General features: G+C 32.9%; 1 long non-coding RNA gene across 8 annotated transcripts in view; it reads right to left on the bottom strand.

Annotated features, from left to right (window-relative positions):
• The window catches only part of LOC147579991 (uncharacterized), an 82,780-nt gene extending 72,108 nt beyond the window's left edge, over window positions 1–10,672 (bottom strand). For 2 of the 8 annotated variants that reach the window (XR_015252402.1, XR_015252403.1), the window contains exons 1-3: window positions 10,318–10,663; window positions 4,978–5,032; window positions 79–212 (exon numbers count right to left, since the gene is read on the bottom strand). This is a non-coding gene — a long non-coding RNA (uncharacterized LOC147579991). Of the gene's footprint in view, window positions 1–78; window positions 213–4,977; window positions 5,033–10,317 lie in introns of all 8 variants that reach the window. The other 6 variants (XR_015252405.1, XR_015252399.1, XR_015252400.1 and 3 more) reach the window with 6 other exon arrangements.
• Window positions 10,673–20,791: the final 10,119 nt, after the last annotated feature.

Below are 20,791 nucleotides of genomic sequence, written 5' to 3'. Positions count from 1 at the left end.
GGATAAGGTGGGGGCTTGTGTGGTTTCAGTTTCCAGCAGGTACTGAAGGAGAAAGCACAGGCTCTCTTATTAGCTCACCCAAATGTGGACAAAAACGATGAGGAAGGGATGATGTCTAAAAGTTGTCAGCAGGTGAACATTGAAAAATGGAGTGAGATTCCTGTTTGGTCAGTCATCTATGAGCAGCTGTGCTTGGTATTTTGAATGATCACCTAATGAAAGCAAAGACATTCAAATTTTGTGAGGCATTATTAAAAATGAAATCATTTCAATAGTGTATCATTTCATTAATAAATTAGAACGGCACAGTGTTTGAAGAATTTGGAGTAGTAATAATAGTTAACATATTTGAAATAGTTTGTTTTCCCTGAAGTACTTTTATATCAGAAATCATATTACACTCCTTGAATTTCTTAAGGCATATTATTATTCAGATTTCAGAATATTAAAATATTAATCGGCATAGAAAAGTTATTTAATGATCTTTAATGTTCTACTTCTTTAATGTTCTTTAATGTTCTACTAAGTAGAATAAAAATACATTTCCTGTGTCTTGAAAAGTTCTTTATTTGTAAGCGAATTTAGTTTCAATTCATATTTGGTTTCCTGTTTCCCAAGATAATAAGGTGGGGGGTAGAAATGGGTTATATTCTGAAGATGTGGCAATATTATTAATTAGGTTACCACACTAAATTAGTGCAAGACTATAAAGTTACTTTTATCCTGAATTTGTTTACTCACAAAATAATCAAACACAACCCAGAAAAATTTTGATTCAGGTAAACTTTTATATTGGATCAGTAGTGTTGAAATAATAATGATGACAACACCACCAACAAAAATACTAACTATTTTTTGATGGAGGTCGACACATTTATTCTAAAGTTCATATGAAAAATATAAACATTCAATGATAACAAGTATTGAAAATAAAATTAAATGTTGGGAACTAGGATAACATACCATAAAGTCTCTATAACTAAAACACTATGTTGCTGACCTGTGAAAAGTTATATATTTGGAACAAATTGAACATCAAATACAAGTACATGGAAATTTACTGTACACAAAGGTAGCATTTCAAATCACTGAGGAAAATTATCTTTTTACTAAAAGTTTGAAAACAGGGGTATAGCCATTTGGGCACAATGACAATTGGATTAAAATATAACTGCTTATACCCCTAAATGAAACATATTGTATCTAAATGTCAAGAAAGATGTGAAATTATAAACAAAATTCTGGGTATATTTCATTATATACTGAATGTTGGGAAAGCTTTTTGAATTCTGGCCCCAAAATATAGGTGCAATTTTTATTGCTGGTTTATATAATATAAAAATAAAGTAGAAACTTTTGTAGGAACAAAAAACAAATAAACAGAAGGGCAAAGTCTGAGAATATGAGTAATCAGAAAAAAATTTTGCATTATGCTCACAGATAAAGGGTTAATATTCCTATTATTAAAATAAATCTAAAACAATATGTAAGTATAAAAAATTCAGAAGAGTTACAGAAAATGGATAAAATATAAAGTTCACACTCAAAAATTATGCAAATACCCTAACACTCATCTTTCCATTGATTACAAATATATCCTACATCTATTAGTATATATATATGTACGTATATATGTATATACACACATATATATTTGTGTGTGTATTTATACAAATAACAAATAGCATTCTATGAAATTGGAGTTTTAATTTTCAGTCAGGACATGAGGAATATATCATGATGCAAAAGATATAATTTGAGGAAGAATTGGAAGTGTGACAGCAATTTATTTATGATTTATGCTATCAAGTTCTGCCTTAGTCTAATCTCATGAATAAATAATACCTCCACTTGATGTTGGGATGGCAAAGGACTGTTGGATGTGCCTGACTTAGTGGCTGGATAGATCTTTTTTATGATGTGAGACTTAGGTGGCATAATTACCTGGTACCTTTTCTTCAGTACTTTAGTCTGAAAAACAACCCAGTAAAAAGTCAGAAACTATTTCTCCATAGAAAAAGTTACTTGCTGAAGGGTGGCTTTGTCTACAAACCCTAAGGAATTGTACTGAGATTCTCATCTAGGGTCCAATACAGGTTCAAATGTAGCTTTCTGATCATGTTCACACAATGAGCACTGTTAAATATAACATATAAGGATCAAATTTCCAGTACAGAAATATTTGTACTAGACATAAGCAAGATATTGAACAGCTTCATTTTTTTTCTGCCTGTACTCAAATCTAGAAGCAGAAATATAGTATATGTGCCCTATTTTAAGTTGTCAACTTAAGTACTCTGTTTTCTTTTTAAAGATAAAAAATGCAAGCTTCTTCATGTCCTTCACTCCAGTAACAGAAATTCTTATGCCCCACATGTTATGTTTATGGGGTAGGCAAAACTCTATGGAATGATGTATTCAACTTCTCTTCTCTGTAGCATGATTACTGTCAAGATACCCAGCCTGGGAAACGTGCTAATAACTGCCATCTAGATTCTTTTCAGCATGGCATAAAAATATAGTGGCTCAGTGATCTGGAAAGATGAAAGACAATGATTAGACACAGAGATGCTTGAAGGTGAAGTTCTGGAGATGCGGTAGTTATTATTGACCTCACAGTCCAGATTAAGACCATGGAAATTGTTAGTTAAGCTTAGAGGAGGAAACATGATTGATGGAGGAGCTCAAAGAACCAAGAGACCAGAATGTTGAATATTTTGAACCAAACTTGTACTGGAATATTGAAGTGATGACAAAGAAAATGATAGGAATAATAGTAAGGAGTGAAATACCATGAATAAATAATTACTTTAAAAAACGTGGGGTGGGGTTGGGGTGCCTGGTTGGCTCAGTTGGTTAAGCGTCTGACTTAGGCTCAGGTCATGATCTTGCAGTTTGTAAGTTCGAGCCCTGCATCGGACTCTGTGCTGACAGCTCAGAGCCTGGAGCCTGATTCGGATTCTGTGTCTCCCTCTCTCTCTACCCCTCTCCCACTAGTGCTTTGTCTATCTCTGCCTCTCAAAAATAAATAAATATTTTTTAAAAAATTTAATGAGGTGGGTGACCCCCAAATCAATAGTTGACAGGAAAGATGATGTCAAATCTAATAACATTTGTTTTTCAAGTGAGAAGAAAGTGTTGAAGAAATAAGAAATATTTTCAAAGTGGCCTTGAGATGCAAAGCAAATACAAACTCTGCTTTAAATAATTTGGGGAAAATCAGTGCCCTTTAGGGACAAGCATGTTTGGAGTAGTACACAAACCTGAAATAAACATTAGGAAAGAAGTTGAAGGTTTAAAAAATATATATCAATGTAATGGTTTGAGAAGATATTGAGAAATGTGTTATAGAGTCAATTTCAGGAAATGTCTATAGGATAACTGTTTGGGTTCTGGTATTCCAGGAAATTAAGTGATCATAGTAAATCATAGTTTTTAGCAAGAAATTTTGAACTTAATGCCAACCAGATTGGTGTGTGAGTCTCTGGGATGGACAAGGACCATGGCGTCATGACCTCTAATGGTATAGTGGCCTTTTGGAGCGGTTATTTACTTAACACTAGAACGTGGGACTTCAACAGGGTTGACGGGGTCAACTTACAGAGGAATGCTATTCATGAATTCTAGAGGCTGGAGGTGTTGCAGCAGTTTGAGTAAGCAATTAAAAATGTGAATGTTGGTTAAGAACATTAGAAAGTTTCATTCTGAATTATTGACATTAATAATTTCAAATCTCTGTCACTTACAGACATGTGCAGAGATCACTAACCACAGGGATCACCTCAAGTAGTCCATCTACATTTTTAATTCCTGGCTATATTTTAAATTGGATCATATAGGTTTGCATAAATCATCTATTAATTAAAACTATTCTATTATTGCTTTTAAAAAAGTATAAATCCTTATGTATATGAAAATTCTGTCTTACCCAGAATAATTTACTAACACATCTTTTGAGACAGGAAGACACTTAGATTAAATATTTGTGATTAATATGCAAATACCCACTTGAGAAATTAAAACAGTTTGATTTGCTTTCTTATTGAAATTGATTTCCTCACATTATATCAAAGTCATATAGGCTACAGGCAAACCTAGTCGGCCTGCACTTGAGATCTTCACAGTTGGATGCTATCTATTCTTTCAAGTCATATGTCGCGCTCTCTCACCATGACTAGTTTGATTCTATAAGACACCATAAATCTACTGGTTCTTATCTACTGGCTCTCATATTCTTATAAAACCACTTTTTTAAAGCATCCAAATATTTCTTCATTCCTTTTCTTTCTTCTAGGTAGTCCATAAAATACACTATGGTCAGTCAGCCTTGATTGAAATATTTTTTATTGATATGTATTCTTCCTGAGTATACTTTCCCCCTTTTTCCACTTCTCTAATTTATTATCATAGTTCAAGACCCTGGTAATTCTTAATTTTCACTTCTTTTTCCAAATTCTAACACCATGTGTTGAAATTTATAAAATTCTGTGACCTGTATTATTCATTTAGTCTGCTGCTTTAAAGTACTATTTAGCTGTGTCTTATTGTGTACGACCATATATTAAATGAAAAAGTAACTTAAGGTGTCCAAGGACTTGACGTTTATGTCTTCATGTGGATACAGCTTTTGTTAAATAGACAAATGAATAATTCGAAAAACATGAGTGTTCATAGTTATTATCTTTGTCTAGAAATCTACCTTTATCTTCCCTGGTATATCTCTTGTCTATTATTTTTAACAGAGAGCTTAAACCAAAAATTTAGACACAGTTTTGTCAAGACTCATATTCACACTTTTAATTTTTTCTTTGGTAGGACATAACTTGTACTCAAAAATTCAAGCTATGGGCATCTTTACAGTTATAACTGATGTTGAAAGGAAAATGTCCAGCATTGTTAAAGAAACCATCATACCAAGCAAGATCAAAAACAAACAAACAAACAAACAAAGCAAAAAAAACCACAATTGCAAGTTACCTAAAGAAAAGTATCCTGGAAAAATGAGATCAGGGACCTAGGGTCAGAAAGAAACCTGTGTAAAGATAAGATGAGTTGAGAACAATGTTAAGGTCATTTTGGTCTTTATTCATTAAAGGACAATGTGAACCCTTTAGATCCAATTATCTTTCTATAAGAGATTCTACTTTAAGTGGGATTACATATATTATAACATAGTGATATAATATATTATATATTAATAGTATTAATATTAATTAAACATTAATATTCTTCAATGAAAAGCAGCAGAATCAAAGTTCAGAGAGAGAAACTAAAAAAAAATACATTGTTCAGTAGGATAAAATTTTAAAACATAAAATTATTTTATTGTAAAACTCTTAATTCACATATTTGTTAAAAACAGTGGATTATGCATTCTAATATCAACTTTAGAACCAATTAAATTACATGAACTCAATTATTTGTTTTCCTCAGAGACTTTAAGATCAATGTTCCATCTATAGCCCATTAAGGATAAATGTTTTACACATCTTTTCAGTAACTGAGTTGGTAGCTGAAGCATGTGAAAATTTTACCATTGGGAGCTTTAAAACAAATGGAGAAAAAAACATCTACAAAGAAATATTTGGAGGGAAAATTCCTTCAAACTGGGCCTTTCTACTATCACAAGATTTTTGTATCTAAAATATATGTGTGTATATATTAAAATTTTGTTATGAGTTAGAAAATATGAAAAATATAACTTAAGAAATAAACAAAATGATTGTATTTAAAATGGTAATTTCATTAAACACAGTAAAATTTACTTCTTCTTGATACTTTGAAAATACCAAGATTTTATTTTTTTTAATTTATTTTATTTTTTGTTTCATTTTAGAGAAAGAGTGCACAAGTGGGGGAGAGGAGCAGATGGAGAGAGAGAGAGAAAGGGTGAGAGAGAGAGAGAGAGAGAGAGAGAGAGAGAGAGAGAGAAACCTAAGCAGGTTCCATGCCCATTGCAGAGCCCAGTGCAGGGTTCAATCCCATGATCCTTGGATCATTACCTGAGACTGAAATCAAGTCTGACACTAACCTGACTGAACCACACAGGAGCCCCGAAAATACCTAGATTTTAAATGAAATTGTCCACAAATACTGTACAGAGTAGCAAAAGTAGATAAAATGTACCGCTTTTGAAATATAAGGAAATAAGGATGCCTGTATGGCTCAGTTGAAGTGTCCAACTCTTGATTTCAGCTCAGGTTACAATCTCACAGTCATGAGTTCCAGCCCCATGTTGGGTTCTGTGTTGAGGGTGGAACCCACTTAAGATTCTCTGTCTCCCTCTCTCTCTCTGCCCCTCCCCTGTTCTAGAGCACTTGCTGTGTATGTGTATGTGTGTATATAATATTTTTTCCATATATATATTTCTATATATATATTTCCACATATATGTATGGAAATAGACACAAATATGGAAGAATTATTAATGTATACAAGATTCCAATGTAACCAAATAGAATATTTTTTATTCTGTTATGGTCTTATTTAGGGACACCTGTTTTATCAGGCAGTTTGGGGGAAGTTATTTTTAAATTCTATATATTAGGTTAATATATATATATGTAATTATATATACAACATATATAGTACTTGGTCTGTGTAATACTCACTCATGTTTTTTTGTTTGTTTCTGACAAGTAGTTGACTTCTAACCTACAGAAATTTCTTTGAATTTTAGAAATTAAAACATTCAACATTAGTGCATTGCAGCAGATATATGAAACAAAATGAATTTCTTCATCTAGAAGTCCAACTTCAATAAATGAATATTATAGAAATGACCTAAAGACAATCTGCCAAAGAGACTGGTTTATTCAATCCTCATAATGGATATCAGGTCAGGCACTTTTTGGCTATTCAAGGCATTCCTTCAGCTTTCTTTTTCTACATTATATTTTTAAGCCTTACCAATTATTTTTCCTTCATTAAGAAAGGATGGTGTATAATTTTCATTGAACAATTCTAATTTACACTGAAAACATTTTGAATCAGCTAATGGATAATTACATATAGTAGATAAACTTAATATTAAATATATCATTATTGTAAGTCTTTTTTTTAATACTTGCACTCCCTTTCTTATAAACACATAGAAGTTTTAGGATCTGCATTTCTTATGCTTTGTAACAGCACTACAAATCTTAAAAGATACTTCATTGGAACAATGAATAACTCATAATTAGAGTAAGTAGCTATACATGCAAAACTTATTTGAGAAAAGATTCTCAAGACTCTAGAAAGCATTCATGATAATTATGAAAGTGAAGCACAAGTGGGATTTATTATTAAAGATAATAAGTTAGGAAATTAGACCATGTTTAGACTGAAACTCTATAGTATGAATTTAGTCACAGAAATATATGTGATGTCTTGGATAGAAAGTTAAATTATATTTACATCATTGTAAGGCATTATTGCATTATTGATACCAAGGAATTATGATAACTATGTAAGCATAGATATAAAATATTTTTAAAGTATTATTAAATAATCAACATATTTATAATACAATTATAATTTAACTTAAATATATGGTATAATTTAACTTAAATATATGGTATATACCATATATTTAACTTAAATATGGTATATATATATATATATATATATATATATATATATATATATATGCAAGGAAATATAGTTCTGGAATTAAACGTAGGGAGAAAACTAGTAATATAGTCAGTTGCAAAGTCCTATGCAGCATTTGTACTCTAAAAGGTACTTTTTAGTTGTTTTGCATTTTATATCTAAGTAACAAATTTCTAATTGATTCAGCTACAACTTTACACTCCCTGTGGAACACAGGTAAAAAACTTATAGTGTCATATTCCTTCTGTTTCAAATTAGCTTTTTCCCATTATTCCAGTATATATTACCAAGATTTTCCATATGTGGGTAGACACAGTTTTTCCTCCCTACAAGACTCATATAGAAACAAAAATAAAGTGAGAACATTCATTGTATAAATATGCTTTATAACATTATGGATTTTAAGTACCTTAAGGGCATCAAAAAGATAAGCTCATTTAACTGACAACTAAATTCTCTATATTCACACAAGTAACTATAATATATTTTCTGAATTTTACTACCAAACTGATACAAATATTACTGATATCAAAAAATGGCCACTTGATTTCTATAGACCAAATATAATTTAAAAATTTATTGTTTATTACATTCAAACATTGATCAAAATATATTTCAGTCTCATACTTGCTTCCTTCTCTTTCCTTAATTGCATTCAATTAAAGCTTCTGTGTTGGTGTGTTTTTGTTTATTGGCTTGTTTGTTTCTCTTTCATTTTTGTCTGTCTATTCCATGCTCTAAATTATTTTCATTGGCATTTTCACCAATCTCTTTTACTGATCTCTCCCTTTTATGTAAATCAGTTGAATTTGTATGTCTCTAGGTCCGACCTCTCTCCAAGTCTTATCTTTCATTTTCACAAACTGCTAGACAATATGGCAGACATATAAAAAAATAGACCCAAAATTGAATGTTGATTGTATAATAACCCATCTTCAATTACTGTTTTATTCATTTCTTACTCATATTGATGTCACCATAATTCTTTCAGTCACCTTATTTTGCAACCTTGAAATTATTTTAAATAATGGCCTCTTTTACTACCCACATCTTAGAGTTTCCCAAAACCATCTACTCTAACTTTGTGTCTTTTCATCTCTAGCCATTTCAAATTTTTCATGTTTTAATTTAGACACAGCTAGTAGCTTTCTAATTGATCTCCATGCTCCTAAATTTTAACACTTTCATTTTTTCCCATGAACAGTGGTGGTTTCTGAAGACCAATTTCAAACATAGTTCTTCCTCAAAAACCTTTCTATGAAAATTTTACAGATAAGTTACATCTTTTTATAATACTATGCTGTGTTCTTCACAACATATTGTAGTGAAAAAAAGCAAGATGGAATGTGTAGCATGGTACTAAATAACATATTAAAAAATAGAAAAACAAACCATAAATATATTTACATGATTTTTCCCAAGGGAGAAAAGGCAGGAAATATAGGGTAAGAGAAGCTAATTTCTTATATATACTTACTTTTTTCTTTTTTTTTTTTTTTAATTTTTTTTTCAACGTTTTTATTTATTTTTGGGACAGAGAGAGACAGAGCATGAACGGGGGAGGGGCAGAGAGAGAGGGAGACACAGAATCGGAAACAGGCTCCAGGCTCCGAGCCATCAGCCCAGAGCCTGACGCGGGGCTCGAACTCACGGACCGCGAGATCGTGACCTGGCTGAAGTCGGACGCTTAACTGACTGCGCCACCCAGGCGCCCCTACTTACTTTTTTCTTATCACTGAAAATTTTTACCCTTTTACTAACTATCCCTATTTCCCCCACACCATAGCCCGTGGCAACCACTTTTCTACTCTATTTCTATGATTTTTCATTTTTTGTTAAGAGTCTGCATATAAATGATAAGAGGTATTATCTTTCTATGTCTGGCTTATTTCACTTAGCATAATGCCCTCAAGATCCACCCATGATCTGCAAATGGCAAGAATTTTTTCTTTTTCATAACTCATCTAGATATGTACATATCTTACCTCAACTTTAACCATTCATCCACTGCTAAACACTTACGTGGTTTCTATATCCTGGTTATTGTACATAATCTGCAATGAATATGGGAGTTCAGATACCTCTCTGAGATCCTGTTTTTATTTCTTTTGGATGTATGCCCAGAAGTGCAATTGCTAGATCATATGGTATTTCTATTTTTTATTTTCTGAAGACCCTCCATACTGTTTTCCAGAGTGACTGCACCAATTTGCATTCAAACCAATAGTGCCTAAGGGTTCCTTTTCTCCACATCCTCATCAACACTAGTTATCCTCTTGTCTTTTTTTATTCCAGCCATATTAACAGGTGTGATGTGATATCACATTGAGGTTTTGATTTGTATTTCCCTGATAATTAGTGATATTGGACAATTTTTTGTATACCTGTTGTCCATTTGTATGGCTTCTTTGGAAAAATATCTATTCACTTCTTCTTCCCATTTTTCAATCCTGTTGTTTATTTTTATTTTGTTACTGAGTTGTATGAGTTTTATAATAAATAAACAAGAAAACAAATAAACAAATAAATAGACAAACTAATAAATAAGAATTAGAATATTACTGTTTTGGAGTCCTTAAGTAGCAGATCTATCAGTAATAATTAATGGAAATGTCACAAAAACAAAGGCAAACAGACCTACACATATCCCCTTGTATTAGTCAGAGTCCTCTAGAGAAAGAGATGCATACGTAGAAAAACATTTATTATAAGGAATTGACTCACATGATTATGGAGGTTGAGAAGTCCCAAGATCTCAGGAGAGATCCAATTGTGTAGTTCTAGTATGAGTCCTAAGGCCTGAGAATAAGGAAAGTAAATGGTGTAAATTCCAGTATGAAAGCCAGCAGCTGTGAAGTTTGGGAAGAGTTTCTTTTCTGTGCAAGTCTGGAGAGAGGAAGAGCCAATACTCCAGCTCAACCAGTCAGGAAAAAGGAATTTCCTCTTATTCATGGGTAGGAGGAAGGGAGGGCTTTCAATGAACTGGACAAAGGTCACCTACATTGGGGAGGGCAATTGGCTGTATTTAGTTGACTATAATGTCATCCAAAAATATCCCCATAGACAAACCCAGATTAATGTTTGATTAAATATCTGGGCACTCTGTGGCCCAGTCAAGTTGACACATAAAATTAAACATCACACCCTTGAATGGAAGTACACAAAATTTTATATAAAGCAGTCTTGTCAAAAATAACTGAATGCAAATATGGTCAAAACTCTATCTACCAGGCCATAAGAAATTACTTCATGGCTATAATCATCAGTGTTCAGACTATTGTCTATTAGATATATGAATTGTTTTCTTCAATAAAATATGCCAAGTAAACAAAAAGAGATAGAAAGAAACTTGAAAAATTATATAATATTTAAATGTCATTTTTTAAGTTACAATATATGGAAATTGAGTAATAATTCAAACAATTTTGAAAAATAGATATTTCATAAAAAGTTGCAGAGATGGATGATAACAGATGTATATCAATATAAATTTACTTGGCCACTGAGGTATACATTTAAAAATGTTCAAAGTGGTAACTTTTATGTACCTTTTACTGTAATTTTGTAAATATTTAAAATTTAAAAATTTACATGAAAAGTTGATATTTTAACACATTAAAAATTAGTATTAATGTTGAGGTTTAAAATAGTGTTGTGATTTTTTTTAAGGGTGCATTTTATCTGGAGATACCTACTAAGTATTTCCAATTAGAGTGATGATTCATTGGGTATTATTCAAAATAATCCAGGAAGAGACCTGGGAAATGATATAGACTAAACAAATTGATGATGTATTCATAATTGTTGATGAGGAAAATGAGTATTTGATATTATACTAAAAAATTCTGTACCTGTATAAAATTTCCAGAATGAAAATTTTTTTAAATATAAAAAATTCTGTATCTGTGTAAAATTTCCAAAATAAAACTTTCAAAAATATAATATTTCTTTATTTCTATTTTTTATTATGCTTTAGGAAACTATTCCTATATCTGTATATTCAAATGTTATCCATTCTATTTGTACCGTTTTTTAAGTAAAATAGATACCAAAAAGCATTTCTCCTCAGAGTTGAGACATTTTTCTTTGTTAAAAATGGGAATAATAATATCCACTACATATAATTATCAAGATGAATAGATAATAGATCAGAAAACACCCACATAAGCAAAGTTACAGTGTCTGCTTTTATGCATTAATGTTCCTATTGCCCTTTCTTAATTGACAAAACATTTCTGATCCTTGGAGGATTCATTTCTCCAGGATTCTCCATTTAGTTCAGCTTTTATTTGTCATAAAAATAATTCTTAGTACTCTGATCCATTGTCTGAAACAACACTAACAGTTGTTTTGCCCGCCCAATCACATTTTATAACAAAGCTGTGATAATAACTCAGGAAAAAAGGAAAGAAAGAAACCATAATTATATAAATTAATTTTAGCTTTTGTGCATTTTAGTAGATAGAAAAGAGATTACTTACGTTGTTTCAAACATTGTGTAAAGTTTGACATAACCCTTAATCATCTTTATGTCCAAAATGGTCCAGGCTCAGTGAATGGATTATTCACCTACCTGGTCATACTTTGCAAATTATCCAAGGACTATACTTTCTGTTATCAAGAGACAGGCCTCATGTCCTTCTGTGGGACTCAGACACTGGCTCCTGAGATAAGGATGGTAAGGAATATACATCATTAGGACAGATAAGATAAAGACCAATCTATCAGTAAAATCATTCTTATGTCCAAAAATCAAATAAAAAAAAGAGGAAAACAATGACTGTCAACAGTCTAAGCAAGGAAGCAAGAAATTCTGGGGCAAAAATAATTACACAATTAAGAAAACTATTTCAGACATTTAGTTCCAACTTTGTGGTTGCCTGAACTTTGTCTCTACCATACATGAGGACAGATTCTGCATGATAAGGGACATGGTGGAAGAGAAAGAGATTAGGGAAGATAAAATTGTCTGTGCTTCCACTGTGCTTGACCAAACAAGATGCAGGAGCATGAGAGAGTTTTCTTTCTTTCTATATAAAGAGAGAGAGAAAGAGAGAGAGAGAGAGAAAGAGAGAGAGGGAGACAGAGAGAGAGAGAGAGACAGAGACAGAGAGAGAGAGGGAGAGAGTGCAGAAATCAATGCAGGGATCAATTCCACAACCCCAAGATGACCTGAGCTGAAATCAAGAGTCGGATGCTCAACCAACTGAGCCACCCAGGGGCTCCAAGAGATGGCTTCTTAACTCAATAAATATCAATCTAGTGAGCAAACCAGTGTTGCTCTGGACTCAGAAAAGTGGCAATCTTTAACAATCTCATTTAGCAAGAAAGACTTCAGGCCAGGCTAAAGGATTAGTTGCCAGAAGTAATGGCCCTAGTAGTGTTTTTCTGGGGAGGAAATGTTAAGTCATGAAATGCAAAATGAAGAAGTGAAGAGAGAGCCAGGAAAAGTGATCAGTTTGACACCAGTAGTAAATATCAGTGAGCAAAAAGGAAATACTCAAGCACTGATGGTCAGAATTATCTAGTACTTATATTAATTATTTTGTAATTGAAAAGTCATTATTGGTATTACAAGTGCAAAACCTATACACAGAAGAGCAAATGGTATACGTTAGCATATTTATTCCTGATATTTATTTGGTAAATGGCAAAGATTTTCTACTATAAAGACTTAATATTCATCGTAAGGAGACAAAACGTTAAAAAAGTAATTGAAGTGAACCATATGTCTGCTGGAAAAGAAATGTACCACGTACTCTTAATAGTTTAAGTCTCTAATCTTTATAAAGTGACTTTAGTTTTCTCCTTTTGTCATTGCAACAGATTATTTTAATACCTATAACTATTTCTCAAGCTTTCTTACATTTAATGTTTACTGTCCTCTGAAACCATACCAACCTCAGAGGATTTTTAAAAGTCAATGCCATAGAAGACTCAACTCCATGCTAGGAAGATTTTATGAATCATGGAATTATTGGAGTGTGGATGAAACCTTATCAACCTCATGTAGTGATTTAGATAATATGCTTTAGTTTTAATTCCCCTATATTCTACTTTAAAGGTTTTTTCTAATGACCTATTGAGAAATAATCAAATCCCATTTACTCTCTCTCACTAAGGTCAATCAAGTAGTATGTTTTTATTTCTCCACAGCTTTTATACCTCTTTGTCATGCTGAAAGCAATGATATAATATTTTAGAGTAACCATTTTATACTGCACATATTTTATTTCAAAATATTATATTATCCAATATTTGTTACCCTTTTTTAAATGCTATGACAACATAGTGCTATAATTAGAGTATATAGCAACAATCCTCTCATAGAACAAAATCCCTGTGCACTAACTTTTAAAATACATCTATCTTTTCTTCCATGTGTTTTGTACACCTTCTCTTAAAGTTGAAGCAGAAAGTGAGTCAGGAATGCATTGGATCCTTGATATTCCCACAAGAAGAATATAGTTTATGAGTTACTTTAGTCACGTTAGCCTCCAGCAGTTTCTGCTCTATTTTTGCTAAAGCCAATATATGATATGACCAATTGATTATGGCTCTCCTCCTTTCTGGCACAGGAGATATATATTTTTCAACTACAAGTTAAAAAAGAAAATAGCTCCCTTGAAAAATCCTTCTCAGAATTGCTACAATTTTCCTCAACTCTGTTGCTTACTGTGTGGCGTAGCCATGTATGATTGTGGTTCCTGGTTCCAGTTTTGTCAGTCACCTTCTTTGTTAAAACAGGAGCAGTCATACAATCTTATGCCATTTGTTTTGCCGCTCAGAAATGATTGCTCCATGACATATCTTCTGTTCCTTTTTAAGTACTGATAGAGTGGCAACTGCAAGTTAATTCCACCAGTTCACATTATTAATGAATAACTAAAAAGAAAAAGTAAGATCATGACTACAGCAATTGTTCTATATTGCTGCATATATAACCAATTACCACAAATTCTATGGCTTAAAATAGCCCACGGTTTCTGACTTGGGAGTCTTAGCATAGTGTGGCTGAGGCTTCTTACTATCTCACAAGTTTCAATCAAGGATTGGCCAAGCTGAGTTTTTACAAGCCTGGCCAGGTTAGCCCAGGCTAACCTGGGAAGGAATCCACTTCTAAGCATCTAAATTATTGCAAGAAGAAATTCTTTTGTGTTTGAATTACTGAGGGCTCTAGCTTTTTGCTGGCTATGGCTAAAGGCCACCCTCAGGTCCTAGAGACTATTCACAGTTCCTTGTGGCTCTACTCAGTTTCTTGCCACAAGGGCTTTCTCAACATAAATGCTTACTTCATCAAACCAACAAGGATGACCTTTCAGTGTAGTCTGCTAGGGCAAAGTCTTATATATAATAACATAACCAAAGGAGTGACATCTCTATATCCTTATTGGAATGCCACATTCTGTTGGCTAGAAGCAATTCACACATACTGCCTGCAGTCAATGCAAGGGGATTACGCAGTGGTGTGGACCCCAGGATTTGGTGGGAAGGCCATCTTGCAGCCTGTTCGTCACAATGACTCTAATACAGATATAAATGTATCAAAGACTTTTTTTTAAGTTTATTTATTTATTTTGAGAGAGAATTCAAGCTGGGTAGGGGCAGAGAGAGAGAGACAGAGAGAGAGAGAGAGAGAGAGATAAAGAATCTCAAGCAGGTTCCATGCTTTCAGCACAGAGCTGGATGTAAGGCTCGATCTCATGAACTGTGAGATCATGACCTGAGCCAAAATCAAGAGTCAAATGCTTAACCCACTGAGCCATCCAGGAACCCCTCCAAGATTTTATTTAATTCATTAATATTTTAATGGGCTCAGAGTAGAATGGAAACTGAAACACTTGTACAGTCAGATGAAGAATGCTAGACTGGATTTAGAAATAGATGCAAAAATTCATGAAATATCCACAAGGCATTTAATCAGATAGAATTTATAGTTTTATGAAAAAAAAATCATTTGCACTACTTTTGGTATTTTAAAACTGATCGTAGATTAGCTCATAATATAAATGATTGTGGAATAACTCAGATGGAAAGAAAGGTGCAGAACCTCCATGGAGTCAGATGACCCAGAATAAAAGAACCAAATCAAGGGGCGCCTGGGTGGCGCAGTCAGTTAAGCGTCCGACTTCAGCCAGGTCACGATCTCACGGTCCGTGAGTTCGAGCCCCGCGTCAGGCTCTGGGCTGATGGCTCGGAGCCTGGAGCCTGTTTCCAATTCTGTGTCTCCCTCTCTCTCTGCCCCTCCCCCGTTCATGCTCTGTCTCTGTCTGTCCCATAAATAAATAAAAACGTTGGAAAAAAAATTAAAAAAAAAAAAAAAGAACTAAATCAAGAATTCTTTGGTCTGTTTCAAAATCTTAGACGTTTTTTCCCCCTTCTTTATAGAACCCACTCTTCCCCTGTGATTATAATCATCTCAAGTAGACTTTTTTTTTTTTTTTTAAATCAGGCTGGTCTCATCTGATTTGTACTGATATTTACATAGGTACAGCAAAAGTGTTGCTCAATCATATAGCTCTCTGAGCTTGTTTTTCAAATCTAGAGTCATACAGTATTCAGTAATTAATAAATCCATAAAATTAACTTCTGTCTGGAAGTTTCCATAAGGAATCTCAGACTGGATTTATAAAAAAGTCTCTATTATCTACAATACTGAGACCAGAAGCCAAATGTAGGAACTCCACCAAATTTTACCTAATTTATCTTTAAATCTGGATGAATTTCTCTATTTCAGAGGATCTCAAAATATTCCAAATGTCCTGGTCCAAGAAATGACCTTCCTTACCACCTGTCAGTCTGGGACACCATAAACAAGGCACCAGGATAGTTTTTCTAGGAGGGCTTTACAGGCATTTACTCTATAAGTATAGCTAACAGTGGTCCCTTAAAGTGCTTGTCAAAACTGATTAAACAGGGACGCCTGGGTGGCTCAGTCAATTAAATATCTGACTCTTGATTTCGGCTCAGGTCATGATCTCACGGTTTGTGAGATCCAGCCCTGGGTCAGGATCTGTGCTGGTAGCACAGAGCTTACTTGGATTTTCTCTCTCTTTCTCCCTCTGTCCCTCCCTTGTTCACTCTCTCTTTCTTTCTCTCAAAATAAATAAACTTAATAAAAAAAGATTAAATACACATCATTTTCAAATATGATACTCCACTAAAATCTTAGTTACATGATCAATTTATCCAGTTATATCATGGAAGAGAGTAAGACAGATGCTTCCTGAACCTGTGCACATAACTATATTGCTATGAAAGTTAGACGATATAATGAGTTTATGATTTCTGCGATGTCAGGGTGAGTCACCCTGGTTTACAAAAGCAAAGACACTACATTGAAATGGGATAGCTTAAAAAGAAAACGAGCTTCTTATATATATGGAAAATAGAACATTCAGGCATTATCAACAATATTGCAAGCAATTAAATAGCCACAATAAAATTCTCCTCTTCAGTCTAACCAGTCTTCTGTATTTAACTCCTTTTCTGTTGTATGTGATTTAGTATAAGCCCAGCAGAAAACTGTCTGCTTCTTGATCAAAAGGAATCTTGAAATTCTGATTAGTCTACTGATAGAGTCTAAATATTACCTAAACAATGTCAGCTCAGTTGCTACAAAGAGTCCATTTTTGAAGTGTCAATAGTTTGAAGTACCTACCCCTCTCCTTTTTCTTGGGTTTTTGAGACTATCCTTCATGGTTAAAGATAAAATTCTGGTCAGCAAATGATAGCAGGTTATCTAGCTGGAGACAAAAACCCTAGCGGCGGGGGGGAGGGGGTTCTATTATTTTTTTCTAATGACAAATTTCAAATGTGCAAAGTCTGAATAGAATTCATAATAAGATCAATGCAACTGACAAGGAATCTGTTTCTGTGGTACGAGGAATAAAGATAATAAAACTATTCCCCTCACAAAATGCAGACAAATTATCTCTGATAATAATGAATAAGTCTATTTTCAATGAAGATAAGGAGAATTATACATCTATCTGACTTACAAGAATAAATGAACACAAATTTAATAAGGAAAAATACTGACATAAAACAAACAATAAATCTGAGACATACCAAAACATATACAAAGAATACCAGGTGCAAGATTGAGTAACTCTGGAGAAGGACTGAAACCTAGGTGTTGTCAAAAACCAAACTCTGTGCTCTGGAGCTGAAATATAGCATGAAGACATAGTTTGGGGATAAAGAGGAACAACAGTTTCATTACCATCCCAGGCAAAGAAGACTGCAGCAATCTAATGACTTCAAAACTGCAGACCCACTGGGGGTGAAAGGTTGAGGAGTTTTACAGGAAAATACAGAAACTGGGAAATTTCAATAGGAATCTGGTACCTGCTGCCAGCCACGGTCATGGCTCAAGGTGGTCTCTTGTCCCTGAGTATACATTGAGGTCAGCAAGATGTCCACGTCCATACTGAGTTCCTGGAACAAAGAATTCCATAGAAAGCAAGTAAAAGGTAAGGGAGGCTTCAGTAATGAGGAAGGGGGCACCTGGGTGGCTCAGTCAGCTAAAGGACCAACTCTTGATTTTGGCTCAGGTTATGATCTTGCTGTTCTTGAGTTTGAGCCCCACCTCAGGCTCTGTGCAGACAGCATGGGGCCTGCTTGGGATTCTCTGCGTCTTGTCTCCCTCTCTCTCTGCCCCTCCCCTGTTTGCTCACTCTCTCTCAAAAATAAATAAACACTTAAAAAAAAAGAATGAGAAAGAAAATTTGTGCAGTTTAAATTCAAACTTTGTTGAAGTATTAGTGTATTCAACCTTTTTAAAGTTAGAGAGACAAAGAGAGAGAGAGCCTGAGTGGGGAGAGGCAGAGAGAGAAGAGAGAATCCCAAGTGGGAGTTGATCACATGAACCACAAGATCATGACCTCAGCTGCAATCAAGAGTCAGATGCTTAACCAACTAAGCCACCCAGGTGCCATGAAGTGTTAATTTCCAACCACCTTTACGTTTCTGTAGCTGTTCCATGGGTACTTTTCTTAAAAAAAAAAAAAAAAAAAAAAAAAACAACTATATAGGAAAGTTGAATGTGTTTTCCAAATGAAGAACCATTAGCCTAAATGGTGTTACATTCAGAATAAAGGAATAAGGTTGTGAAAAAGTAGAAATGCATAAATAATAAGAAAAATTATGACTGAAAACATTATACTTTTAATGCCTAATATCAGGCAAAGCATCTCTAGGAATCTAACAAATACAGAAAAACAACAGAAATATATCATAAGGTCTTGATCAATATTTTCCTTTAAGGTAAAAACAGTATGGACAAAGAGTGCATTGACAAACTTCTGGAAACTTCCTATCAAGCTTATCATTTCTAAAATACAAATATTAACATTTTACCTCTACAAATTTAAATTAAGAGGTGTATGCCATTCTTTCTACTTCACTCTTTTCATGCAAATAACCTAACAAATCAAAATACTTTTGTTATTGCTTTCTAAGAGATGGAAAAAATGTCATTCTCCAAAGACCCTCTGGAAACATTAAAGATAATTTTACATGTAAATGATATCCTGCAAGTTCTATGAAATAAAAATATTTCCCAAATAATATCATTGCCAAAATAAACATCTAGATTGCAATCATAGAATAAAGACAAAATAACAATATTCAAATTAATGCTGTCAATATTATGAAATGTAATCAAAGTTTTATTCACAAGTTATCCAAATCTTACATAATTCACTTACTAAGCAATATTATCAGTAATTTTAAAAGCTACTGCTTAAAAGATTAACAAAATAAAAATATTTAGTTTTAAAAGCGAAAGGAACTAAAAACAAATAAAATAATAAAGTAAAAATATTAGGTTAATATAGGGATCTTTGAGAGAAACCTGTATTTCTTCAATAATTTAATCAAAGAGTTTAAAAAAGAAGTTTTAGTCACATGATCAAAAATGAAGAATGAAAAATGTAAGCATCACAAATAAAGAGTACACAAAAACGTTTAACAGATGAGTATTTGGAATTTCATATGAAAATGAAAAGAAGTGGGTAATATTAGAGAAAATAAAAATGGACCCACTCAAATATGGATATAAAATAGACAAATAAAAACAAGAGAATAGGTTTTTAGAACTATTCCCTACAACATTCAATGAACAAGTTATTTTCAATTATTTGAGAAACAAATATAGATAGTACTATTTAAACCATTATAGACAAAAAAACAAAAAAGGTGGACTTCTTTCTATTGAATTCAAATATATAGCAGTCTTGATACAACTCAATAAAAATATCATAAAAAATATCATAGGCTTATAAAAACTTGTATATATAAATTATGAGCAAAATACAAATTTAATGTTAACTCATATTAAAATCATAATTCTATTCAAATGAGGTTTAAAACAAAAACTAAACTATATTGCTTAGGAATATATATATATATATATATACACATATATATATACACATATATACATATATACATATGTACATATATACATATATACATATATACATATGTACATATATACATATATATATATACATATATATAAATATATTTATGGCTAACAAAACTACAAAAATAATCAAGAAAATGTCACAAAAGTCAGAATAAGAAAGTTTTGATCACGGAGAAGCAGGAGGCCTCTTAAGTGCCCTAAGTAGTTAATGAATTGAACTTTGCTGTCGTTCACCATATAGCTCTTCATATATACATGCACATATACGTATGTGCTTGGAGTTCTCTCTCTCCATCTCTCTCTGCCTCTATCCTGCTTGTGCTCATTCTCTTTCAAAAATAAATAAATCAATAACTTAAAAAATTACTTAAAATTTTTTTAAAAGAAAAATAATGGATTCATAAATCATAAGAATAAAGATTATTCATAAAGAAGAGGATCATTACTAGGTAACTCTGATCAAACTGCCTATGAACATTTTTGTAATCTGAAACTGTGGGGAAAATACCTATGGGTCAATAATTTTCCTGTTACCATGAGCAAAGTGACATGCTGCTTACCAAAGTCTGTTTCCTATGGAAAAAAGATGAAGAATCTTTTAAAATATACCTTTGTGGGTCTACAAGTCTAGGCTAGATTCAGTTTGAAGTTCCTTGGCATATAAGTCTATCACTACCAATTTAAGCACCTATGTAATGGTTTAAAAGTGAGGCAACAAAAAACAAATGAGAAAGGTGTGTAATTAACTAAGGACCTTATTCATGT

The sequence above is a fragment of the Puma concolor genome, chromosome B3 (assembly GCF_028749965.1).
Source record: "Puma concolor isolate L17-30 chromosome B3, mPumCon1.1.hap2, whole genome shotgun sequence".
Lineage (NCBI taxonomy): Eukaryota > Metazoa > Chordata > Mammalia > Carnivora > Felidae > Puma > Puma concolor.
The sequence above is the reverse complement of the archived record's forward strand: the minus strand, read 5'-3'. Positions and strand labels throughout refer to the sequence as shown.